The 23769-nt window shown below is 40.6% G+C and overlaps 1 protein-coding gene and 1 long non-coding RNA gene across 3 annotated transcripts in view; one reads left to right on the top strand and one right to left on the bottom strand.

Moving 5' to 3' along the window:
- Window positions 1–23769, bottom strand: part of kdm6ba (lysine (K)-specific demethylase 6B, a) — a 106188-nt gene that overhangs the window by 76818 nt on the left and 5601 nt on the right. For both annotated transcript variants that reach the window (XM_032544702.1, XM_032544701.1), the window contains exon 3: window positions 23476–23516. The gene's annotated coding sequence lies outside the window, so the exon portion shown is untranslated. The remainder of the gene's footprint in view (window positions 1–23475; window positions 23517–23769) is intronic.
- The window catches only part of LOC116707390 (uncharacterized), a 43137-nt gene that overhangs the window by 18807 nt on the left and 561 nt on the right, over window positions 1–23769 (top strand). The gene's annotated exons all lie outside the window — the stretch shown is intronic.

A 23769-nucleotide genomic window follows, 5' to 3' on the forward strand; every position in this document is an offset into this window, starting at 1 on the left:
TGTGTGTGTGTGTGTGTGTGTAGGAAGTTTAAAGTTTGCCTATGAGCCTGTCTACTGTATGTGTGCAGATGGAAGAAATGTGTGAAATGTCACTGGTGAAAGATTAGGAGCAGTGCAGATAGAGTGAGATTGTAAAATAAACAAGACTAAATGATGAAAGACAAGCATAAATTAATTTGAACTGAAAGAATGAACAAAAGGAAAAGAAAGTGTATCCAGGGAAAAGAGATGAAATAGTGTGGAAAAAAAAAAAAAATCAAAAATTTAAAAAAAAATTAAAAAAACGGGACAGCATGACTCCTAATGATTGAGAAGAATCAGAAAGTCTAGAGAGAAAAGGAGAGAAATTATGGAGAGATAAACAGAGAGCATGGAGTGTCTGGCCGTGTCCCAGCTTTGTCTTTGGTCTCAGGGGAGGAAGGCTGGCAGAGGCAGGCAGGCTGCTCTGGCCCAGAGCCAAGCCACGCACTGTGCCACGCTGCCTTGGAAAAGCCCGGTCTAAGAGGGACAGGGGGTTGAGGGGGGTTGGCAAAGAGACCCAAAGTCCAGGTGCCCCCCAAGGCACTTCAACAGGCCCCGGGGGGTCCATTGTGCCCCTAGCTTAAAACCACTTGACACATCTGGTCCCCTCAGCCTGGTGAGGACTCATTCACCTTGGCTCTGTGCTGTGGGGCTACACTCCTGACTGCGGTCTGACCTGAGCTGGAGTGGCCTGGAGCTGATTTTACAGACACATGAATAAATACTGCGACTAGTCCAATTCAAACATTGGCGTTTTCTTGTAGACAAACACAGTTATGTTAAAGTTAGTGTTTCATGCCCCAGCTTTTGCGGTTGTATTGCTACATTTCTTGTTATCATGCATCATACATGTTAACATACAAAATATACTCATGGAAAAAATGCATCATGGTGCCACTAGTAGTCAATATCTATACAGTGTACAAGGGCTGCAACAAGCACTGTTTTCATTATCAATTAATTATTGATAATTAATAATTAATTATCAAATTTATTTATAGGACAGCTGAAGAAATGAAAGGGGCTGCGGGCTGCGTCGAGTAGTAACCCCATGAGTAAACCTCTGTACATGGGCGCGCGCTCTACCAGGTAAACTACCCAGGTGCCCTCTCTTGTCTTTTACAGTTTGTAATGAATTAAGTCAGTTTACTGGTATGACTGCTTATAAGACATATTCCCATTATGTGTACAAACCTTCCAAAAAATGACAAACAATAGTTTGCTACACTCATACCAATGCGGAACAGATTGAAGATTGATGTTTGAAAACAAGTTGTAATACAGAATCCTCAACAGGCCATATCATATGTTTCCAAAACTAAACACATGCATGTTTTCTCCTTTTTTTGTTCCTACCCCTATTTATTAATCTCTCTCATTTCCTTTTTTCCTTCGCTTACCCTTCCTCCAGCTCATCTATGTGTGTTGAGTACATGCACTGCATGTACATTTGTGTGTGTTAGAGCATGGAACAGCCCGAGGGCACAGAGCTGACTAAACTCCCATTTTCCAGCTGCCTGGACAAGCCTATCAGCCACAAACGTCAAAGCCTGTTTCTGAAGGATGGGAGAGGACAATTGTCACGGTGATGTTGCATTGGTATTACATCACTGATAAGGGGAAGAAAATATGCTTTTCAAGGAGAGTTTCACATATATTTTGGGACAGATAGCAGACTGTGTGTGTGAGTGTGTGTGTGTGTGTGTGTGTGTGTTTGCATGCGTGCATGCATGTGTGTGTGTGTGCATTCACCAAGATCCAGTGTCTAAAAAAAAAAGACCTCTGTGTTGAATATACAATCACTAAAGCTCAAGTTACCAACCCTTCCTCTCTCTGTCTTTCGCTGTTGAGAGATATAAGGTTACCACTGGCTCCAGACAGTGAGGCTAATACTCCTCCTTCCTAACCTCCCTCTCACCTGACCGGAGGAACAAAAAAAAGGCAGGAAGAGTGGGATGGAATAAAAGGATAAGGGAGCAGAGACAGGAAGGGGGAGAGAAGGAGGAGGATAAAGCAATTAAATGGGAGGGATGGGTGGAGGGATTGTTGGTGCACACAGACAGGCAGAGATGTGTATAGAGGGAGAGAAAAAGATGAGAATGAGTGATTGTCTTGTCTTGTCTACCTGCGAGATTGCCATGAGGAAAATGGACAACAGATACAGACACTGCACACACATGAGGACACATGAGAGCTTGGGCAGCCACAGCAGTCAATAGACAGAAACCTAAGATGGCGGAAGATGGGGGGCCTATATGACCCCTCCCTTCTTGCCCCCCCCCCCCCCCCCCCCCCCCCCTTAATCAAACTATACTTGGGGTCCCTTCAGGGTCAAGCACACACCAACACAGAGAGACACACACACACACACAAACACCCCTGACCCACGTCCTTCCCCCAAACAAGCCCCTTATTGATGAGGTCACTGGCCAAGAGGTTAACAAAGAGAAAAAAAGTGGATTATTAGCAGAGGAAAAAAAAGAAGAAACAGCAAAAGGTGGTTCTGTTAAAGTATCAAGACAATTTTACAAAAAACTATGGTTTAAAATATTTATTAGTTAAAAATGCATATAGGCCCACAACGTTGAGTAGAGTAGTGCTGAGCACAAGTTGACAAACACCTGCTTGATCCTACCGTTTTTCTACGACACCTTAACCCTGATTCAACTGGTTCAAAACCACCCAACGCCCACTAAATTTTAGTGTTGTTAATGTGTACTCAAGTAAAAAAAATAGGCCTTTTGGTCATGGGCACTGTCTCCGATATGAGTGCCGTCAGCTCAGCGGCCACACCCTGCCAAAAACGGGCAACGGGAGGGCACTCCCACACCATGTGGAGGAAAGTGCTAGTGGTTTTTAATGTACACAGGGTGCATGAAGGGTCATTGATCACTTAAAACCTTTACATTTCCAAAATATTTTAGAACTTAAGTGTAGCAGGCTTTGTGTTAGATCCATGGCCAGACACGGCGTCTCTATTTAGGATAGAAACTTAACCAGGGCTCGACATCAAGGCTTGTCCACTGCACGGGACAAATGGGATTTTTTTTTGTTGGGCAGTTGGGAGAGAAATTTACTTGCCCCACTGGACAAGTTAAAACTCAAACAAAATGAAATGCCATGTTACTTTACATTATGTGCCACTCATTACTAAGGTTGGGTACCAAACTCTGTACTTTTTAAGGGACCGACCAAATAAGGTCTGTAGCATACCACCAAGGACAGATTCACTTTAAATCAAACGGTGCCAAATTTCGGTACCCGAGAGCGCAAAAGCGCAAGCATATCGGACGTCTCTTGATAGAGAGCTGAGCTCAGACAAGGTTGCCGACACACACACGCACACACGCACGCACACACGCACACACGCAAATAACAAATTGTTCTAAGTAAATAAATAGGTACGACTGAAATTTAGTTTTTGTTATTACAGAGAAACGTATCGAATGTTATTAATGTTGATAGTGTTTGGATGTTCAACAGTTTGTCCAAATTCTGCATTAGCAAAACACAAACTTTTTACCCAAGTGAAAACGTAAATGTACTTGTCAAAAGGACAAGTGCCTCACAAAGTTAATGTCAAGTCCTGTTAACCTCATGACTTTGACTTTTAAAAGACATTGAATTGATCTCTTAAAAAGAGAAAGAGCGAAAGAAAGTGTGTGGATAGTTTGAGCTAGGAGGCAGAAGTGAAACTGAAACTTAACTTAATTTGGTAATTCTGTACCGTAATTCTTTGTAGTTCTATGGTTTAACAGTGTGTGGTCCTACTACATGTGACAGCCGTCTCAGAGGAACACATGTTCAGCAGACCTTTGTCACATGCACGTCTCATTTATGAAAGTGCTGTCAGGCTACTCCCTGCCTTTAGCAATAAATGCCTTCTTCATGTGATGTTTTTGTGGTTTGAGCTTTCAATCATATCATATCAGCAGATGAGGTCTGTCCAGTTGCAATGGAACTGTAGATAATCAAAGGCTCCAGAGCAGCTACTAAATTGGCTTTGTGGTTAGACTGTTTTCTCAACTGCCTAGTCAGAAATGATCTTTGAACCTCAGTATTTCTCTCACTTAATGCAAACAGCGTACAATCTATATTCCAGTTTTTCGTCATTAAAGGTCTAATTCCCCCAAACTACTGATTAACGCTCTAATGTGTGACATTACAGCTTTTCCAGACTTGCTAATCTCTGGACTGAAGGATTATATTTATGGTTTTTTTTCAAATGACTAAGTTTAACTTCTGTTAGCATCAGTACAGTGTAATTAAATGTGGGCGGCTGTGTGAATTGTAGTCCTTGACACCCTCTGCCCAACTTACTCAACAATTCAGATATCACAGAAAAACTTCCACCTCCACTGTCTTATTTACTTCATGTGGTCTCATGTGCAGTTTCACTTAGTGAAAGAACAAAATGGAAGAATACATAGAAAGAGTGCAGTTGATTAAATAAAGATATATCTTCCTCCTCTCTCTTCAAAGCCAGCATTATCTTAAACTGCACAATCATCTCCTCGCTCTCCTTCCCTTTCATCTTTCTCCTCCCTCTCTCCTGCCTCTGTCTTTCTCTCATCGTCTCTGACATGAAATTTCTACTTCTTATCACTCCTCCACCTCTATCTCTCTCTCGCCCTCTCTCTCTCTCTCTGTGGAGGGGCAGTTAGCAGTGATCAAAGGGATGATAAACCTTCACTGCAACATGCATGGAAAACACACACTCAAACAGAGAAGATGGAAAGACATGCAAAGTGGTGAAGGGAACTTTTCTGTGTAAACAGATAAATATTGGCAGTCACAGTGTGTTCTGTTATTCACCATGACACCTGCTCAGTTTTTCCTTCCTTCTGAACCGTTCTTTTTTTCTGCCTCCATCTGAATCTTACCCTGTAAAGCAAAGCGGGAGATTACTGAAATTCCATCATCCAAAGTCTAACTATCTACCACAGACATTTCAATATATGCCAACTCTGCTGTTCAAACGCATATGGCAACATGCTGAAGAATATCAAATACACAAAGTCACATTTGCATGTGTGTCTATGACCCAATCACTCGCACGTGGTGCTGCGGTGATGCAAACTTGGCATGTCTGATTCCCATGGATGTTTGCTTTAATGTCAACACTTTCTTTCTTGCTCACAGTCCTTTCTCTTACATCTTTGTTCTTTATTCTCAGGTGCTGTCTTTTTTTGTTTTCCGTCTGAGAGAGTGTACAGCAAGTAGAGAAAAAAAGAAGAAAAGAAAAAAAGGAAAGAAAAAGAGTGGAGACTCAGATGCTTTTCACTTCTATTTCTGAGCTGCAAACCTAGAGTGCGTAAACATGTGTGTAAATGTACACGTGTGTGTGTGTGTGTGTTTCCTTTCATTCTAATTTCATACCACTGCACAGAGGCTGACAGCTTGATCCATTAAGTCCCACAGACTGCAAGAGTGCACACTGGGAAACTTTTTGAGTGTGTGTGTCCTTGCACGTGTATGAGGTTTCCCATTGTCGCAAAGGTGGAAAACGTTTTCTTGAAAACCACCCTACGTTTACTAAAGTATGCCTAAATGCTGTCATTGCTGGTTATTTTTTTATATTTGTGTTTCCATTTCAAGTTAAACCAGTTATGCCATGTGAATACTTTTTTGCACAGAGGAAACACAAAATATCAATAAGAGGACCATGGTGATTACCCAAATGAAACCAGCAGGAGAGCTACGAGCCAGATGGGGCTCCTGCTTTGGATCTCATCTTCACACACACACACACACACACACACACACACACACACACACACACACACACACACACACACACACACACACACAGCTGAAAGGACTGATAATGCCTATAATTACTTTGTTTTCACATGAAGTGAGTGAGTGCCACCCTGTCCCTCCCATTCCCAATTTTTCACTCATCCCTCTTCTCCCTCCATCTCTCATTCAGAATAACTGATTGTGAGGATTATTGTGAATGAATGATTGGGGGCTATGGGATGGCCACTGTGTGTGTGTGTGTGTGTGTGTGTGTGCGTGCGTGTGCGTGTGCGTGTGTTATGTCATCTCAAAGGCAGCCGTGCTCTATTAGTAGAGTTTGATTCATAAGTAGGAAGTGTTACTTCAGTGATTCCCCTGGCAGCCATTGGAACAATAGATCCATTACACACACGCACAGAGTAGAAAAAAAGGCAAGAAATGACAGTGGAAAAAGAAAAATAATTTCACCGTGAGAGAGAAAGCTGAACAAAGAGAGGATGAGAGCCAGGAAACAGGAAGTGTGGAAGGAGGAAATGAGAGGAGGAAGGAAACAGGAGGGGGAGAGACAGAAAAATGTGTAGAGAGCGGATGCTTTGTTACTGCTTCGGTCCATCGGTGGGATGACGTACGTATATTCCTGCCTTTTCAAACAAAAAGGTCTTTCTTTTTGTTGCTGCTGCCTGTTGGCAAAGTTTGATCATTGACTTGTACAGAGTATAACATGACTCAGTACAGATCTCCTTATTCATCTAGCTTGATCAAGATACTAAACTCCACTTGCACTGCCTGGATACCAACATGCACAAATCAAATGCTGCACAAACAAAGTTGGACGGTTGACAACTCATCCAGCAGCTCTGTCATAAACAAATAATTAATGATGACTCTATGTGACTGATGCTAACCCACATTCTCAGGAATGGATGTCCACGCAATACCTCAGCCTACTCCTATGCACAATGAGTGTCATTAAAACACATAATGGTATTGGAGGCAAACAAAGTGACGTAATCCGACCTAGGCTACTGTTATTTAGTTTTACGTTCAATAGGTGGGAAATTAAACAGCAAGAAACTCATTTCAGTGGCATCAAGGCAAGTCATTTCCCATTTAGAAATATGGATTTAATATTTCCCATGTTATTATGTATTTATTATATTTGATTAGTTTCTTACAGTAATATAATTTACCCTGTTTTAAATAGCAAACTATTTGTTATATACTAAACTTGTGTGTTCAGCAGGGTACGAATATACGGTGCGAAGTGAATGGTGGTAATGACCCGGCAGTTGGGTATGGGGTATTTAGAGGGTGGGGTTGGGGGCTGGTTGAGGGGGTTCAGCCCTACGTGACGCCAGGCGCGTACCCAATTCTACCTGGCTCGCGCTCAAACTCACCCCACTTCAGCTAGAGAGTCCCAAGTCCCTAGAGAGCTCCCTGATATGAACCCACAGATGTTAAAAACACAAAAACATATTGCCCCTTCAGACTAGAAAGACTCAAACACTAAAAGGTAAAAGACAGCATTGGAGCACATGAGAGCACAAGCACATAAAGAAAGGTACAAAGAAATAACTAAACACACAAAGGCAAGGACAATCTCACATAAACAGGGGTGGCAGTAGCTCAGTCTGTAGGGAGTTGGGAACTGGAGGGACTTAGTGAGTGAGTATGTGAGTGTTAGATGCAGGGACTGCATCTAACACTCACAGGTACACCTCCCGTCGAGTGAACCAGCGTTCAATTCCCCGTACGGACTGAAGTACGGAGTATGGACTGGTAGCGGGAGAGTTGCCAGATCACCTCCAGGGCAATGCCAATGTGCTCTTGAGCAAGGTACCAAACCCCTCCCCAACTGCTCAGCCCACTCACTCTGACATCTCTCCATTAGTGCATGTAAAGGACCTGAGCATGCGTGTGTGTATTTCAGGCCTGTGTGTAGTGTGTAATAATTTCCCTATGGGAATCAATAAATAGTATGAATTAGATTAAACAAAAGCCCAGACCGATGCACATACTCAAACACACAATAAAATAAACAAACAATCATGTAAACCTTAATGCACAAAGATAAACACACACACCACTTTGTGTGCAGGGCTTCCTTGGATAATGTCCCAGCACCACACAACAATCTGCATGAAATATTCAGTGAATTTTTCTACATGTGCTCTTTCCCCTTTCGCACGTGTAGCAGTGCAAAAAAAACATTTTAGGGGGAGAGCAATGGGGAGACAGGAAGGAGGGGGAGAAGGAGTCAATGAGGGCAAAGGCAGAGCGAGCAGAAGGAGAAAACGGACAAGCAAGCCAGAAACTGACTGAGATGCAGAGAGAGAGAAAACCCAGCTGACTCTGTTCCAAGCTACTCCCCTTAGCAACAGCCCTGGCTCAGCCTGCGTCCCATTGGCCAGCTGACAGTATGCATCACAATCCCTTGCATGGCTCCTCAGCCAATCAGGGGTTTCCTTGCAACTGTGCATTTTGGATTTCATTTTCACCATGGCAACACAACCCTGCTCTTGGCCCTGGGATGTGGCCTGTGTAGTGTGTGTACACACAGACACAAAGACGCACACAGTATACTGTATATACAGTACAAAGTTGACCAACCCTTGATAAGCTCAGGCCAAAGCAATTACTTTGAATGCAACCGATATATAAACAAAACTCACCTGGCAGGCAAGCAAACTCAGCTGTGTCTCCACACCTGTGAAAGTACAATCACATGTGCTTAAGTGTTACAAAGAGTGGAGAACACTGGAGAGCTGGAATAAGAGTTCATCCTACACAGACAATCCAGGAAATGCTTTGATCAGTACCCACTGATCCTCATAATGAGGAGAAGGCATTTCTCCACCTGTCAGTCTGCATCCCAATATTGAAGTTAATCATCCTCAAAGTCCTCCCTCACATTTATGCTCAAGGTTGGAAGGAGAAGCACACATGCACAGTTACTCTGTAAATACTCTGGCAATTATTAGGTTAGTGTCATGTTGGTAAAGGACCTCAAGTAGTGTGTCCTGTATAGGTTGTTCTGGCAGACTGCCTTCCCAGCTCCTGGTGACATTTCAATAACTCTTTTTCTAGGCACGCACCATGGATAAAGTTTAAATTGAATCAGCAGCATTCATGGATAACGCATTACACACTGTTACTTCACAACAAGGATTTTTGACAACTCCTTCTGTTCTTAACATCGCTGGTTATTGCAACCCCAATAATGAGGCGTATGGTGAGTAAACTTACATTACTCATGCAGGACAGCTGTATCATAATGTGTATCTAATTATCTATAATTGTATGTCAGGTCATTCTAAAATGTTAACTTTCTGCTTAACTATAAAAATACAACAAAACAGTGGGTGAACACAACTGGATTGAATTACATGAGAGCCAAACATTCAAAGCTGAAAAGTAAAGTTAAACTTCTTTTTTTGTTTTTACTTTGCACAGGATCACTATTCTTGAACAATTTCTAAACAGCTTGGCTATAAAAAGACACACCAAGTACTGCTATGACAAGCACCTTTGATTAGTGCATGTAAAAATATAAATCCCTGAAAAGGAATAAGGGACTAAAGAAGATAGATGGATGGGTGGAAATAAAAAACATATCACAGCTCAAATGATCAGAAGTTGCATGCTAAAAAAATTAAATTCTGTTAAAAAATTCAGTTCAACGAGTACTTTGTGTGTAAGTATATGTAATCTTCCTGGTACTTCTACTGTATGTCCCTGTTCATATGAGTATGAGCTGCCTTAATAGGAGCTGATATTAACTGAAGGGCTACAGCAGGCTACATATCAAGTGTCTGTTCAGGCTTCTTAGCCCTCTATAATCCATATACGCTAATAACAAGTGATGTCTGTGTCACCGGAGAAACTAGCTTGGGATGAGTCCAACATCGCACTTCATAAATTTCAAACACACTCACAGGCAGACAAAAAGGTAACTAGCTATGTCCTCTTTGTTCTCTCAGTGAGTCGTGTTATAAAAAGGGTGTGTGTGTGTGTGTGTGTGTGTGTGTGTGTGTGAGAGAGAGAGTGAGTGAGAAAGAGAGAGAGAGAGAGAGAGAGAGAGAGAATCAAATATATAAAGAGAAGAGGAGAAAGACGGGCAGAAAGCCAAAGAGAGAAGTAGTGAGAGAGGAAGAGAGATGTATGAGACAGGCCAGCTCCTAAAGAATGAGCATGCGGAGAGACAATGAATAGCAGCTCCTTTCCAGACAGACACACACATGATGTATGGGTCTGCCAGCATGTCTGTTCACCCCACAGTATGCATTTGTTTATTTGGGAGTGTGTGTGTGTAACTACAGAAGCGATCCATCTGGGCCATTGTGGCAGTGACTGAAGCTTGATATCCAGTGTCCCCCTTTGCCTCCCACAAGACGAAACACAATCATCAGCTCCAAAAACAGCACTCAGGGTCAGTTGTCAAACTTAACAGCAGGTAATTAAAAGTAATAGCAGAGCTTTGCCGTGGGTTTGATGATAGGCAATGTATGTATCACACCAACAGCAATTAGTCAACCAATTACCCAGGGGCCTAATTGTAACTGCTGTCCATAGGAAGGCATTGGGAGGGACAATAATAGGCTCTTGTGGTAGCCTGTGTTTATCTAAGTGATCAATGATTAGCATGATCACTGGGAAAGGTCAGCACCTCACATGAAAGGCTGGCTGCCTAACGGACATTTCTACATTGCTAAGGTTAATTGGTACAACAGTAGCAAAGTGCTGTTTTCTATTAATGGTTTGTAAAAAGAGATATTAGGATGCTACATTGCGTGCAATGAATTTAACAACCGACACGCCAGCCATTCCTAAATACACGTTCAGAGTTTAATGTTTCTAAAATGTGAACAATGAACCTATGTATTTTTTTAGCCAGATTGGCAAACTAAGTTTTTTTTTTTAAACTTTAACTTTATTTTCTAGAATATCGCTGTGTTGAGCTTTACTTGTTTTGTTTACATCTCAGGCAGCTTTTATAATAACGGAACAATATGTACAATGCATGTGACTAATGAAGCTTTACTGGCACAAGCTTTAAAGCGTAACTCTCGTCAAAATGCAAGCTAGATTCTTTTTGTGAAGGTACCCAAGTCAAACGTTTGTTTAAAAGCACATCAAAATCACCATTTTTAAAACACTAAAGAGGCTAAACCCAACATGAAACTTTGCTCCAAGTATCACCAGGGGCTCTACACATGAACACAAGCATTGAGAACATTGTTTGTGTTCACAGAGTTTACTAAAAAGAAACAACTCACTGTAGCTGTTGGATTTTCCGGTCGCCGTCCATCTAGCCAGTCAAAAATAGTCGAGGGAGGACAGTAAAGATGGAAAGCTCCTAAAGCTTAGTTCCATTGCTCCATTCCAAATGCACGGATAATTTGTTGTTTTGTTGTTAGTGAAAAACAATATTGACCTTGTAGTTGAAGAAGGAGCCTCTTATAAGAATCACATCTCCTCCTATGGAGTCCGTTCATTCGCATTCGGAGATCGATTCTTTTTGACTGGCAAAAATGTCTGCGAGCGGAAACAGCAGCAGCTGAGTGAGTTGTTCAAAACCTTTTTCAGTAAACTCTGTGAACACAAACAATGTTCTCAACACCCTGGTGATACTTGAAGCAAAGTTTCATGTTGTGTCGAGCCTTCTTAGTGTTTAAAAATAGCTATTTTGGTGCAATCATAGTAGTGCCCTAGCGCTTCGATTCAAAAGGCCATTTGACTGAAAAACAATAATAAATCTTGAAAGTGGCGCTTCCGTCCTAAATATTCTTTTAAATGAAAGTTTGAGCAGTAGTAGTAGTAGTACATTCACAAAAAGACCCTAGGGTTGCATTTTGGCGAGAGTTACGCTTTAAGTGCAGTGGTTACAATGTTGCATTAGTTGGACTTTATTTTGGCTGATTCAATTAAATCAAGAGTAGGGGTCCTCCAATGTGTGTGTACCAATTGGTGCGGTGTGCACTCGCATGTTTCAGCTCTCAGAGCAGAGGGCTCGGCGGCAGAAGCTCCTCTAATCGATTTAACTGTGATAACAGGAGTGGCAGCTGGCTTTCCAGGAATACACTCTTCTACTGAGAATGCACTCCCTGCAAGTGAATTTCAGCCATACACACACAGAGAGATAAGCATGCACACGCAAATTCACTGGGTTTTAAAAATGGATGTGCAGTGCTGTTGGTCTTTGGACAGTAAATGCAAAATGCATGTACACATACTGAGACAAGCCTATTAACACATTCATCTTTACATTCACACACAAGCTTTTGTCTTTGTGTTGCTTTGTTACACATTAACCACGCATGCATGCACGCATCCTAAGATATATTATATATTTATATATCTAACACAGTAAGGTCACATACATAATTACTGTATCTCTGTATGTACTGCTTTATATCACCCCTATTGAACCCTACTTGGACATATTATGTAGCCTACACATAAGTATAGTGAATATGTTCCTTCAAATACAGGGCACACAAAACATTTTTGTGCATGTCTATGCATGTGCTAATGTCTGTAAAATACCACATGAACGCATGCGTTTAAAGTTAAAAATGACATGTCAGTGCAGATGTACACACCATCTGCATATGAGGAAAATGTGAGTGGATCATTCACGCTTGTGAGCAGGTCATCATTGACATCCTGTTTTAATACTTTTGTATGTGTGTGTATGTGTACAGTACACGTTTAATATTACAATTAGAGATCACTATGCAGTCCACACAGAAGCTCCACATGCAAGCTAAAACAAGTCAAGTAAACTATGAAAAGCTGTATTGTGGCTAAAGTCGAACTTTTATTTTTCTCACCAGAGAGTCTACCTATAATAAAAAAGGCAGAGCATACATTTTAACTTTGACCAACATATGAACATCCCTAATGTTTCATATGGTCACATAAATTTGGATAAATGAGATTGATATGCAAAGTTTACACCCTCCTTTATTTCCTATAGGTGCTGTCTTTTCAAAGGACATTATTTTAAGGCCAATCAAACTCATCCCAAATGTAAATTACTAGAACTAGTAATAGTAGTAAAAAAAAAGAAAGTAAAACTTCATCTCTCAATCATCTCTATGGTGCATCACTGTTCCTAGTATATCAGAATAAATTAGAATCAGCTTTATTTGCCAGGTATGAGGACACATTTGAGGAATTCTTCTTTGGAACATTGTTGCTCACAATGCGCTTGCACATAAAAAACAACCAAACAACATATACACACTAATACATCCAAACTCTAAACAAAAACAATATAGAGGCAATAGTGCAATGAGGAGTGCAAAGTATGCAGGAGTGAATTGGGATAGGTATTTAAATGTGGAGCATAGTGCAAAGGATGCTGGAATAAATAGTATTATGTTATTATATTACAATATGAACAGTACAAACATCTCTGGAATGGAGAATGAGAATGATGAATAAATACAGTAATAAATAATAAGTAAGATATGAGAATGAGAATGATGAATAAATACTAAATAGGTGGAATAATAAGTGTAACCATTAAACAGGTGCTGTTTAGAGACAGGGCTGCTGGGTTATTGCACAGAATAGAACCTGACACTGTGAGTAAGAAGATTACTGTTCAGACGTACAGACGGAGGACAATTGAAAGGAAAAAACCAACATAGTGTAACATGTAAGGTGTTTGGCCATCACGTGCTACCAACACAGCTTTCATGCCCCTTGGCATTGATTCTATAGTACAAGTCTCTGGAACACCATTCTTCCAAAATACATACCCTCATTTGGTGTTTTGACGATGGTTTGGAGTGCTAACCAAAAGGGATGGAACGGTACACAGAAGTCATGGTTTGGTTCATACCTGGGTTCAGACATCACGGTTTGGTGCAGGTTTTGTACAATACAAAAAGCAAAACAAAGCAATTTTTTTATTGTTTATGTCTCAGGATGTACCACCTAGTGTCAAACAGTCTCTCCCCTGAGCTAGCTGCAACAGCCTGAAGTGTGTAAAGTAAGATGCAAACAGTAAACAATAAGTACCCCACATCATCTTATAAACAAAATAAGACAATCAGCTATAAAACTGAAAGTACTGCATCTCTTATTTATAAAAGTGCAAATTAAATAGAATAATAGCAATAGTAATCGACCAATATATCGATCGATATTTGCGTTTTTACGTGTATCGACATCGGCTGATACGCCAGTGCTACGTTTGTGTTGCTGCAGTTCACGTGCAGAACGTGCACGGCCGCTCCCCCACTAGCAGAGTGCTGGAAGCCTGCTCTTCAAGACAACGGTACGTTTTAAACTTTCAAAGCATCTTTTGACTATTGAAATATTGCCATACACTTTGAAATGGAAACATGCTGCTCTATATGTGCTTGCAACTATAGCTAAGCAAGTTTGTGGGTCCAAATGGAAAATGCAAATGCCAAATGCCTCGTCGGTCCATGTACTTGACGGCCAATGGATTTTCATTTTGAAATGAAAAAAAACTAAAAATGGAAAATGGACAGTTTCCCACTTACCATTAGTAAATAGGGAAACAAAAAACAGAAAACAACCCGCTATTTGTTTTTTGTTTTGATATTAAAAATCAGAAAACAAAAAACAATCTTGTTTTCTGATTGTCTTTGATGTGTTTATAGTTGGAAATCGGAAATTAAAATACTTGTGTATAAGTCATATTCCTTAATTTTGCATTGGTATTTTTTCGTGACCCAGAAGTTACTCCTGCGAGGTTGGCGGTCAGGAGAGGGCGCGCTGCTGTTTGGATGTCTGCACAAACGCCAACAGAAAGTTATGTTCTTGTTTAAGGAGGAAAATGGGTTACACTAAAAGATGATGACATGTCTGTGGACAAGATATGCAGGATATTTCAGGTGCCGTCATTGTTCAATATATAACATATTACACAATATATAAGTAGCTATAATTTAGTTTTGCACGTATAGACATCACATTATGTTGTGGACTTGTGAACACAGAGTTCACAGAGCCTTGGTTAGCTTGGTAGCATGCATACAACCGCTTACTACTTATGATAGCTTCCGGATCACAAAAAAAAAAAAAAAAAAGATTTCCATCTATAAGCACATCAAAGACAATCAGATAACAAGATTGTTTTTTGTTTTCCTTTTTTAATAACAAATCAAAATTATTAACGGGTTGTTTTCTGTTTCCCTATTTAGTAATGGTAATTAGGAAACTGGCCGTTCTTTTTTTTTTTTTCTCTCTCATTTCAAAACAAAAATCCGTTGGCTGCCAAGTACATGGACCCTCGTCCATAAAACTGCTTGCCATTGTATTTAGGGAACTGCAAATAGCAGCAACATCTACACCGGCAGGGTCTTCTCCGGAGAGTTTCAGATTGTCAATCCTCAACTGCTCAAAGACCTGATGGAGAGAGGACTGTGGATTGAGGCGATGAAGAACCATCATATGTTTTATATGTATTTGAATAATTATTTGTGTTAACGTTTATCCTGTACCAGATATAAGCGCACCGTGTATGCCTTACTTTTGTTTAGAGCGGTTTGCTGACGTGTCATTATCAATCCAGTTCAATGGTGGCTGAGTTTTTCTGTCAGTGTCAGCAACCAAACAGAAGTTTGTGTGTGTGTGTGTGTGTGTGTGTGTGTGTGTGTGTGTGTGTGTGTGTGTGTGTGTCTGTCTCACTCAGTGGGACACACGCATCACAGCAATATATGAGAGTGCTGCGCCACCTGAAGGAGAGCTTTTAAAACTTTGTGAGCTGCGTTGTATACGTGGTTGAATATTTATACCTTTTAACATTGAGCTTAGAAAGAAAACTTGAACAATTTGTTGCTTAATGTGCATCTGACATCACATTATTTTCCTCTGCTGATTTATGTTCTGTGGTTGACAAATCTGGCAGCTTCTTTTACATTTTCGTTTATTCCTACTAGTATGTTGTCTTTGCATATTAGGTGGCATATTAGCCTTAGTCATGCTCATTTTATTTTATGTACAGTATTAAAATTGAAACCATGGCAAATTACAAATCAAGCACTTTATTTCAAAGGTTACTTTTCAGGTTTATTGTTTTAAATGTGTGTGTAAAAGGAAATTTTTTCGACCTGATTATATCTGTCTTATAATATGTACTAAGCAATGCATCATCAAGGCTGTGTTGTACAGTAGATGTTGATGAAAGCCTTTTACCTTTGCACAGTTAACAATATGCAGTGCACCCATCCATATGATAGACATAATTTGATTGCAGAAATGACACTGATCTGTGTTTTTGTTTATTCTTTTTTAAAGAAAGAGCAGAGTAGAAGATTCCAAAAACAAATCCAGTTTGGCAGCATTTTACTAAGCTTTCTCCAGGTAAGGCTCGCTGCAACATCTGCAATATATTGGTAAACATGGGAGCTGAAAAGGTGAGTTATGTAAGGATAAATAAATAAAGGATAAAAATGTAAAGATGAATAATACTTCAAATATGTGGAGCCACTTGAAACGTCACCACCTTGAGGCTTATAATGAAGCACAAAAAGAAAAGGATGATCGAGCAGCAGCTTATACTTGTGCAGCAAGTACAACACAGCCTAATCTTATGCAGCTGTTCGATGCCCAAAGGAAATGGGGTAATATTTGTTCTTACTTGTTTTCCCTCACATGTTCAATTTTAAGTTCAATAAATGTTCCTTTTTTTAAATTGGGACTTGTAACATTTGTTACTACATTTTTATGATGTAAATTGAGGGAGCAAAAGCAGTATTGGCCCCAAATATCGGCTCAAGAAAATCGGCAGCCCGTGTCGGTCATTGGCTAAGGCTAATGGAAAGAAAGAAAAAAAAAGAAAAATCACTAAAAAATACATTAGTCGATCCCTAAACAACAACAAAAGTCGACTTACGCAAGTGTAGAACTGACTCTTTCATTTCCCAATCAGAGTTAATAAAATGAGCAGTCACCGTGAGATTTCCGTAGCACGCAAAGTCCAACCATCAGTTGTTAGTGAGACGGGGGTGCAGCTGTATATGGAAGGGACTACAGTTTCATGTGTGGACGGGATGGCATGTTGTATTGAGGTTTGCGTACATACAGCAAATACTTGGACAGTTGTTTTGTCTTGTTCCAGTGATTGGCACATCTGGGTGATGGCGTTGGATATGCGTTAGCATGTTAGAAGTATTTCCACTCACATATCCAACAACTGCTGAACAACACTGACACACAGTCCTCATCTTATCCACCACTCTCTCGCCTGTACTACTGGAACTAACTGGGAAACAAAAGTTTTCCCAAACCTGCGATCTTAAAGAGAACGGTGCGTCCTCCAACTCTTGTGGGTTGCCACCAGTCGTCATACTTGTCCCTAGTGCTGCTATCTCTGACTCACTCACTGGAACGTCAACCTGACAAAAAACTGCATACATAGGCGGAGCTCGGCTACATAGCTGGCGGCGCCAATCAGAGCTTCAGAGCTAAGGTGGGGCTACATATTAGGTGTCCCTAAAGAGCCTGCGTATCGAACAGTAGGTCTACATTACATTAATTAATTTGCACGCAAATTTTATTTATTTCATACCGTGTATACTCCGTGTGAATTCATGCACTAAAGCGTGATGCCTGCATCGTTTTAGTTCAATACAAATACATGTACCGTTCCACCACTACTATCCAATATGTTGGTCCAATATCTCCCATACGTGTTTACTGAGTTGAGATCTGGAACTTGTGATGGCCATAGCATATGATTCAAATCATTTTTTTTCTCAAACCATTCAGTGACCCCTCATGGTTATCTGACCAGCATGTGAGAAAGATTTCACACGCAGCACGTTGTGCTCAAAATACTTCCCACACAAACACAACAGACTCATCTAAAAGAAGGAATCTATTAAAGTAATCAACCAAGTTAGCCCTCTGAGCTAATGCATGCAAACTACTGTAGCGGAGGGTAATAAAACAAAAACACAGAGGCTCCATAATCTCAACCAGTGGGAACCAACAAGGTCCACACACATTTATTAACTGCAGTGGAACTTACACTAGCTTCACTTCTTCCTTTTCTATCACCATAAAGGTCCGAGTTAAATGCACTCCGAGCATTTTGGATGCTCAATATGGGTCCCAGGCAAACAGCGTCTTCCTTTGCTTTTCACCCTTTCTCTGACTAGGAATGATGGTATTGGAAGTAGTAGAAGAAGTAGGCCTACTTAAAACTTCTTTTTTTTCTGAAGTACAATTATTGATACAATATCAGCACAATGTACTTACATTTACCCTCAACCTGTTCAAGGTGGAGCTTAGTTTAAAATATACACAAAATATCCAATGTTTGTCTCTGAAGTAGAAGTTCACAGTACGTCAGTACTATACAGTTAAGTTGCATTATTTTGAAAGTGCTTTGGGGGCCTGTAGCAGGAGAGTTAACCCTCTCCTAGATTTCATGTTGCTCACGGAGATGGAGAACCCGGAAATGAGTAGGAGGAAATGCAACGCTACCAAGACACTCTTGCAATCTTAGTACAAAATCCCAATCAACTCGGCCTGCTCAGTATTTATTTGCACAGAGCATGACTGGATGTTAATTTTTTAATTGTATTATGCAGTGCACCTGTATATATGAAACCGGGTCCTTGACAACACTTGCACTCAATGTCCAAATCCACAAGTCAAGTAAGAGCACGTAAAAATTAAAGGCTTTAAGCTCTAGTTTTACATGTGATCTACGGGATCCCTCTCTTCTAGCTCCTGTATTCCACTTTCTCCTCCTCTGCAGCCTGTCTCTCCTCTCTCCCTTTGCTGGCCTCCCACACAAAGGCAGGGGGAGGCAGAGGTGGAAGAGAGGGAGGGGGAGGAAGGCACAAAGGACTGGGAGCAGTGGGCTTGCCCTGGGGAGAGGGAGGGTGAGGGGTGGATGGGGGGTAACAGGGGTTCAAAAGGGGGACCACGGGGTATAGAGGACTGGGGGGTGGGGAGAAATCTGAGAGTCAGAAAGCCAGAACAAGAGCTGTGGTAGAAAGAAGGGTAGCAATGGTTGGAAGGGAGGGTGCGAGGGTGAGAGAACAACACAGGACAGCCTATAGCTGCAGTGATTCTTTTTGTTTCCACTTTGAAGGGGGGTTGGCAGGAATTTAGTTTGGGAAATGCACATCCACTATCTACCAATGCCTGTGTAAGCACTTTAGCCACATCTCCTTTTTAGGCAGATAGTGTCCACGCCTTGTACTCTCTTTGCCACAGCTAAGTTTCTTATTCAGAGCAGCAACAACAACTAAATCTATTTTTTCTTCCCATAACACAACGTATAGGTTAAAGGTGGCAATGCGTTTGCAGTAGAAAGAAACCTGCCTGCGAGAACAATTCCATAGCTTTTATTGTGACTTTAATTGTTAGCGTTTGGCTGCAGTTTGTATTGTTTTTCTCTCTGCAATGGTCTTTGAAATACAAACTAGCAAACCATTTGTGTGCTACTATGAATCCGATTAAACAGTTTCCTCATCCTGTATGTCAGAATATAAAATGAGAAATATTTACAATGGACCTAGCAAAATTCAAGTTCTTGATCTTTCCCTTATGGAAGAAAATCCTACTAATAAAAAAGTTCCAGGTTTTCATTTCAATGCATCCCTTACATATCTCTCCACACACACCTTATCCCAGTTACTTGCTTAAATTACCACAAACTTGCACTAATCTTGCACCATCTAACCTCCCCTAACTGCCTCCAAAACCCTGTGTGGCAGAGAGAAACATATTTTTGACTGCTCTGTAAGTCTGGTACATATTGCAGAATTGACAATAAAGTTGACTTGACTTGAGTGTGGGGACACAGGCCCGTGACAGTTCAATTACGCAGGCCAAACAACAAGCACAGCAGGGGATTGGAGGCATGTTGGGCATCTTCTTCTTTGGCTTTCTCTTTGTTCTCATTTTCAGTGCCAGTTTTCTTTACATGGACTCAGCATTTCTTCAACAAGATGATTTTCTCCGCCAGCTGTTGTTATAATACATTAAAAGCCTTTAATGGCATTACTGGGACTGTAAATAGTTTGACTATAGAGAACGTGGTAATACGCCCTCACAGACCTCCAGGAGGTGGATGATGTCAGCTCCACCTCCCCTCCTTCCTTCCCTATGCCACTCCTCCCTCAATGACACCACTGATGATGACAGAAGAAGAGGAGGAGGACAATGAAGAGGAGTCTCTCCTGTTCCCTCTCTTTCCTGTCCTCCTCCTCACCCACTTCTTCCTGTCGTCCTCTCCACTGGCATCCTTAGTCAGCTCTCACCACCTCTCTTCCTGAATCTCTCTGTATAGCCTCTTTCAAACCTCTTCTCATTTTAAACAAAAAAAACGTTTATCTTTCTTTTTATCTCATGCCCTTCATTCTCGGGGTCTGAGGCAATTTCACAATTCTATAGAAATTTGGTTTTATTCAACATCAAGTAACAGCAGTAGAAGGAGACAGACAACAGATCTGACTGAAATATACACAGGTCCAAAATTAACATTAAATAAATGAATAATAAAAATGTTCTTAAAACTTCACTAAATGGTCTGAAAGCACAAATCATTTATGCTGCCTCCACGGGGTGAGTGGCACATGTGCATGGCACATGGATTGGAGCATTTAGAAGAAAGAAAAGGAGGAGGAGGAGGAGGATGTAGACGAAGCAGATGGGAAAAACAGATGCCAAATCCTAATGTCTTGTACTATAACCTGCACAGAACACTCACAAACTGTCACTTGCTTGTATAAAAGCGGGCGTAATGCTAACTGAACAATGGATATTTAATGTTACCTATGGTATTGGCATTTCTGGGGCCAGTGAAGTGTGAGTCATACTTCAAAGCTTCATTAGCTTTTCACTTTTAATTGCAGTACAACAGTGAGTGTAATGTTACATCAAATCAGATGTTTTTTATTTTGAAAATCATCAATATTTCATCAATATTTTTTGTATATCACGGCTTTCTATGTCTTCCTTGTTTTTAAAACTAAATGTGTGGGTTTTTGCCTATATCAACATCTGCAGGACAGAATACTTACTGTTGTCTATGGTCTCCTACTGCTATGCAAAGCAAAGTTTTGCAACTGAACATATGTCATTCATCTACCACTGCTAAACTAGATCCCTGTCCAAATAAACCAACTGACAAAACTGGACCCAAGTGCAGCATATGGAATTTTTTCACTTACAACCAGCCAACATCAAAACCCTGGTGTAAAGGGTGCTGCCAAGCTCTGCAAGTACGATGACATCATTATGACTTTAGATTTATAATTTGTATAAAATTTGACTTTCTGAAATGGTAACAACACTAGAGGGAATGCCACACAAAAAGGACATTATTTGGACTCAAACCTTCAACATTTAAGGTACATAGTAACAACATACAAGCCTTATGGCACATAGCCAACATTATTTCTGGATCCAAGGCACAGTGAGAGTGTGCACACCTGTCCCGGAGACAGATGTAAGCTCACTCACAGCTATAGTTTTACCAAAAAATGAAAAGTAACACTCTCGCAAACATATTAACACACTCAGTCATTCAACATGACAGCCAGTGTAACAGATAACGTATGACATGCACTAAACAAATGAACACAAGCTGTTTAAGTAAGAGACATGGACCAAGGGTGGGTAAGGCACAAGAGTTTCATCCCCAAATCACTGGATTGAATATAAATATGTACCAACTGTCATATACAACGCAGGACTTCTTGTTTATATCCGTATTCTGTAACTGCATTTCAAAACTATAAAAATAGTATTGGACAAAAGGTTGTAGAGATTTGTCACAGGAGTAAAGACTGAGATGTAACAGTGAGTGTAATGGTAAATACAAGTGAGTGAGATGTGAGCTCCTCTTGTTCTTTTTCCATCAATCCTTCCTATCTCCCTACTTCCAGAAAGCTTGCAGACTGACTGTGCTTTTGTGTGTGTGTGTGTGTGTGTGTGTGTGTGTGTGTGTGTGTGAGAGATGAGAGCGCACGTATCTGTCTACAACCATAATGGTGTCTACTTGGTCTTAAGCAAGATTGTGCGTATATGCGCATGAGCATTTATGTGTGTAATGGATCTGATTCATGGACAGCTGTAAATGTATGTAATAAAGCTGAGAAAGCTAATTGATGGAAAACCCCAAGTGTGTGAGGCTTGGAAGGGTCCTTGGAGACGCTGGCATTAGACAGTGTGTGTGTGTGTGTGTGTGTGTGTGGTGTGTGTGTGTGTGTGTGTGTGTGTGTGTGTGTGTGTGTGTGTTTGTCTTTAAGTTCAAAACAGTGAGTGAGAAAGGTGTGGGGGGGGTTGAGGACGATGAAACAGAGCTGATGTTAGGTGTGCATTCGTAAGGGTGTTGAATGTGTACAGCTCAATTAAAGTGTGTACTGGTCTCTGGCCCCAGTCCCAGTCAGTTTAGTAGCTTTGGTGAACATGGCAACTCCTCTAGCAAAACAGACAAAGACTCATCTCTACAAAAAACTGAGGTGTATTTTAAACATTTAAAACTTTTAGTCAACAAGTCATTATTTTAATCTAACACTACAGAGCCTTTAGGAAGGGATGATACCAAACCAACAGGTTTCACAGAAGCAGAGAGGCAGCTGGAAACCGATCACATCGCAAATTGAAAAAATATAACAAATTCAACATATAATGTTCAAGCAAGCAAAAAGCAGGACAAACAGAAAATACAAGAAAGCTTTTAGTGTGGCTATCAGTAAATGTAGCAGGTAGTAGTTTCAGGCCTCAAAACAAATCATTATCACAATCCGGAGGTAGCCTCTTCACCCCAAACAAACCTTAGGCCTAAAAACTATCAGTTAAAATATCATGGACATTTGTAGACTTAAGTGTGTTAATGGCAAAGAGAATAGTAGCCCTCTCGTGGAAAAACACCAGAAGTCCAAGTGTAAGCAGGTGGTTGTCTGAGCTATCTACAACTCTCCCCTTGGAGAAAACTACATATACAATAAAATATCAACAACATAACTTTTACCCCTTCATTTGCTATAGAGAACAGATTTGTCACATGTGAAGCAAGAGCCTGGGGACATGTAAACAGTGGCACTATCTAAGATTACAGAAATATGTTTGTTTTATTTTTTCTATATAATGGACCAGAATGGACTAATTTATTGACCTTGTTCCCAACCAAGATTTGGAATTACTTGAGAAAGTGGGCGTGGGGGTAGACATTTGTTTTGTACGTTTGTTCAAGACATGTAATTGCATTTCCTTGTATTTCTCTGTTCTATGTTGGGAAAGCAATAAAAAATAAAAATAAAAAAAAAAAGTTATCAGCCAGTATAGGTTAGCCAATAACTTAATACGGTCCAAAACCCGTTGGAATTTCCTTTCTAGAGGTTGCAATTGAAGTTTTTTGCTGAGGCAGTAGAGGAAGTTGCGATGGAAAAAGTAGAGAAGACAAGCTTCTATAGTGAGCAGCAATTCATATGTCTCTCAGTAAAATGCCTCTAAACAGGAAATTGAACCAAACCGTATCAGAGCTGGCACATGAACATATTGTACCCATTTGCTGGATATTTCAATACGTTTGAGATATTAAACATTTCAGTGTTCTAAAAGAATCTCAGACAAACATATCCACTGGACAGACAAAACAGGAATAGCAGACATCCCAACAAGACTAAACAGTCAAGTCCTGCACATCCCATGTGCACATCCTGCAGGCAGGTCAAAGTCTGGGTAAAAGGGTAGAAGTCTTACCTGGACAGGTGGGTGCTTGCAGCAAAATGCAGATAGCTCTCCTGCAGAAGAAAACACACACAATATGAGTAAACAATGGGTCTGACATGGATCAGTCCAATTAGTGTGCTGTCAGTCAGTTGTGGGAAAAGACCTTTACTTTAGTGAATTGTGATGTTGACTCTGTAATAGAATACACTGCAATTTTATTTAAAAAATCAATTGTATTTTTGAGTAAAGGGATTTAAATTTAATTTTGATGTCTTGTAAAACCTACAAAAGTAAACAGAAATGTTACAGCAGTGTTTTTTTGAC

This window comes from Etheostoma spectabile, chromosome 19 (assembly GCF_008692095.1).
Source record: "Etheostoma spectabile isolate EspeVRDwgs_2016 chromosome 19, UIUC_Espe_1.0, whole genome shotgun sequence".
NCBI lineage: Eukaryota > Metazoa > Chordata > Actinopteri > Perciformes > Percidae > Etheostoma > Etheostoma spectabile.